Source organism: Scyliorhinus torazame, chromosome 14 (genome assembly GCF_047496885.1).
Source record: "Scyliorhinus torazame isolate Kashiwa2021f chromosome 14, sScyTor2.1, whole genome shotgun sequence".
Taxonomy (NCBI): Eukaryota; Metazoa; Chordata; class Chondrichthyes; order Carcharhiniformes; family Scyliorhinidae; genus Scyliorhinus; species Scyliorhinus torazame.
The window spans coordinates 166,160,498-166,164,610 of NC_092720.1; the positions used below are offsets into that span (position 1 = coordinate 166,160,498).

The following is a 4,113-nucleotide window of genomic DNA, read 5'->3' on the forward strand; positions in this document are numbered from 1 at the left end:
CCAGAACAGACAGTAAGACGGAACATTGATCATCAACCAGACAGTGAGAGAATGAAACACAATAAAACACAGGGAGCAACAATGGGAAATAACAAACCCATTCGATTGGAATGTTCAATATCGTTTGGAATTGATAAAATCCCGAATGAAAAGAAAATTAAATTGGAATTTCCGCCATTTCAGAAATCTGGGAGGGAAAAGAGAAACGAAGAGAGGAATGTAGGAAGGAGGAAAAGAAAGGATGGATCTGCTCTCTTGTACCTGGGTCACTCCTGGTCCACAGTTTGTAGCACCTCACTGATTAAAAACAAAAGGAAATAAAACTCTATCAATCGTGGATTCAGTCAGATTAGGATTCACTTTGAACCCAAATGTCGAAGTATTTCTCACTTACTGAATGTAATGGAAATGTGAGAATAAATTTATCCCACGGGATAATGTTGTGTTTCTGCTCTCTCATCAACCCCCTCCGCCCACCCCCGTCCCGTTACTCTTCCATTCGATGTAAATACTGTTTCCTTTCATGATCCCCGTTTGATATTCAATTTGCAGTATATAGTCAAGGCGTAAATAAGGACATCTGTGAGCATTAAGGCTTCACTGTTGCGAAGTGGCCTTGCGGCGGTAGCGTGGCTGAATCCAAATCAGATGGTTCTCTGTTCAGATCGTGTCAGGCTCATGGAATTCTTTGCAGCGGGTTCTGGATTTTATATCCAACAAAGTTCATTGTGTGGGGATGTTCTGCAAATGACACAAAGATAGGTCATTAAGTATGTTGTGAAGAGAACATACGGAGCTTACAGTCAGATGCAGAGAGGTTGAGTGAGTGGCAGAATCCTGGCAGCTTAAAGTCAATGTTTTAATTGCAAAGTTTTTGCTATGGCAGGTAGAATACAAATAAACAGAGCATTACCTAAATGTCCGACGACTGCAGAATTACGAGGGGTCTCGATTTTCTAGTGCACGAGTCACGAAAACTGAGTATGTCAGTACAACAAGTAATTAAGGTGAATATAATTCTATCCTTTATTTCGAGAGGAATTAAACATCAAAGTGAGGATGTTATTCTTGAGTTATACAGGGAATTGAGGGAACCACATCACAGAAAATCAGAATTGTTGCGGCGCAGAAGGAGGACATTTGCACAATCATGTTTGCACTGTCTCAAACAAATATTATGACTTAATTTCATTACCCTGCCTTTCCCCCACAACCCCCTAATGCTCTCTTGAATATTCAGTTGAACCTGCCTCCACCACACTTCCAGGCAATGCATTCCACATCCACCACTCGTTGTGTGAATGTTTTGTTTTCAAACATCACATCTGCTTCCTTTGCAACAGTGCTGGAAAGGTGGACGTTGAACTCCTGGGTGACACAGCTGGGTGACACAGTAAATAGTGTTAATAGGATCAGAAAGAGTTTTATGTGGAGAAGTGTGCGATCATTCACTTAATGCAGAATAAAGATTCATCATATTGTTTAGTAACTGCTGGGAAGTTTGGAACTCAGGCGGAGCTGAGAGTCTGAGGGCTCCAAATACGGAACCAAATTAATTGAACAGACAGAACATTCCTTAAAGGCGAAACCAAAAATAATGCAGAATTTGTAGATTAGATCAACTGCAATTTGCTCCTTCATTCATGTTTAATTGATGTTGAATTTTGTTTGATTATTCAAGTCAAATCATAAGAAATAAAATGTTGCCTCTTGATTTTCTCATTTAGATCATTGGGTTAATTTAGTTCTTTTTGGTTCGTTGGTCTCCGCACGGAACAGAACAAAAGACATTTGGAACCTGGCTTTCTAAATAGAAGTGTCGAGTAGAAAGGCAAGGCCGCTGAGATTTTCCATAATTTACTGTTTTTATCACGGGAATACGAGACATCTACTGGCGACTGACACGGACACGTGGGCTGAATGGCCTCATCCTGTGCTGTCACCATTCTATGATTCGAAGCTGTCCTCATAATTGAAACTTTCTATACCTGTATCATTCATTTTTTGAATCCCTTCATTCCCCAGCTTCGGCAAATTTTTGTTGGGTTCATGTCAGCATTTCTTCAACTCGTCATTCCCCTGAACAAAGAAATGTAGCTTGACTTTGACACTCCCCAACAGAGAAAGTAGTTCCTCTCTTACTATCCTTCAACTCAATCTTTGAATTCCAGCTCTTCCAACACGACTCGATGCAATATGGCCTCACAACTTGGACTGATTGCAGATCCACCTTATGGCAAAAGTGACTCACTTCTGAGAAAACGGTGCACGAAAGATCGACGAGGATGGGATTCGAACCCACGCATGCAGAGCACAATGGATTAGCAGTCCATCGCCTTAACCACTCGGCCACCTCGTCTCACAAGTACGCTTGTCAAACCGCCTTCACTTCCTTTCACATCCATGAACTGTTGGGAAATATATTCCTCTTTGACTTCAGCCGTGTGTTCAATGTTGGAAATGTAGTTTATGTCAGTCAAATGAATTGCCATCACTTCAGCTCAGGGACTTTTGTGAATGGACTGATGTGATGCACTTCAATATCATGTCCAAGAAGTTTCGACACAGTGTGACAGCCAACCCTGAAAGACTGGAATCAACAATCATTTGACTGCAAAAACAAACCCTCCCGGTTTCACAGAGGAATCCATCGATCATCGGAACACACGCTTCATGATGGACATTATCTGATCATTGAGTTACAGGTATCCAGCCTGACTTCATTGCGCCAGGAAATAGACATATTGTTTCAGCGAGTCGCGAAAGTGTACATCGCGAAAGCAGATTAAAAGTACATTTTTGTGTTTCGATTAGACTATTCCAGTTTGAAATGTAAACTTATCAGAAAGTGCTTCATTATTCAGCTGGGCCTGTCCATTGCCGGACTGAAGAACGGTCACTTGTCCATCCAATCAGTGAGGTACTCCTCACCGAGAGACAGTATTAACAGAGAGAGAACTAGGTGAATTAGATTCCAGTTCGGATCACGAGGTTAGAATATATCTGAATCATGAGCGCCCGCCTTCTCAACCTTGCCCCTCAGACCGGATATGCTAAACTGCACCTCGGTGGATTCGGGGGATAGTGTTGGGGATTGGGCCTAGGTAGGGTGTTCTCTCAGAGGGTCGGTGCAGACTCGAGGGGTCGAATAGCCTCTTTCTGCACTGTCGGGATTCTATGACCATTACCATCTCAAAAGGCAAGAGCAGCATATTCCTGGGAACCACGCCAGCTGGATGTTCCCCCTTAAGTCACTCACCACCAGACGTGGAAATATATCGCTGTTCCTTCACTGTCACTGGGGCAAAATCCTGGAATTCCCTCTTTTCCAACACCTAAGGGACTGCATCTCCCCACCATCTTCTCAAGGGCAACCAGGGATGGGCAATAAATGCTGCCCTCACCCAATGATGATGAAAATAATAAATTTATTGATAAATAGTCGAACATTAAAATCTAATTTTACCTTCAAAAAATAATTATGATAAAGTTGCTCATTTAACTACCCGTCCTAATTTCTCATAAATTCTGCGTTAGAACTTTTTTCGCTCGTCAATTTAAAACTCACGATATCGTGCACACATTTGAAAATAAACCATTACTGCGACGGACGGGAATCGAACCAGAGTCTATTGCTTGGGAAGCCGATACACTCACCACTACACAAACACACACAGGTCACTCCCGAGCACCACTTACTTTGTAATTGGGAGAATGGTTTAGCTCAGGTGGCTGGCGAGTTGGTTTGTGATTCAGAGCGCGGTCAGCAGCGTGGACCGTCTGAGGTTATTCAGGAAGATCCCGCCTTCTCAACCTTGCCCCTTTCACCAGGTGTGGTGATCCTCAGGTTAAATCACCTGATTTAACACTCAGCTCTCTCCCCCTCAAAAGAGAAAACAGCCTGGGACTAGGGCCACTTTAGCATTACATTTTATTTTGTGTTTTGCTTGAAAACTATTTTGTAATAACTCTTACTTTATGTTATTCAACTTCAAATTTAAGATGCTCATGAATGAGGTCTTGGTCGCACGATTTCCGTTGAGCCAGGAGATGGCGCCAGTCCACAATAAATGTGTGTATGCAATTTATTTCTGATGTTCTGTGTATCATTAC

At 42.4% G+C, this 4,113-nt stretch overlaps 1 non-coding gene across 1 annotated transcript; it reads right to left on the reverse strand.

The window, feature by feature from the left end:
• Positions 1 to 2,277: 2,277 nt before the first annotated feature.
• trnas-gcu (transfer RNA serine (anticodon GCU)) lies at positions 2,278 to 2,359 on the reverse strand. Its single transcript has one exon. It is a non-coding gene; the product is annotated as a tRNA-Ser (tRNA).
• Between the last annotated feature and the right edge of the window lie 1,754 nt (positions 2,360 to 4,113).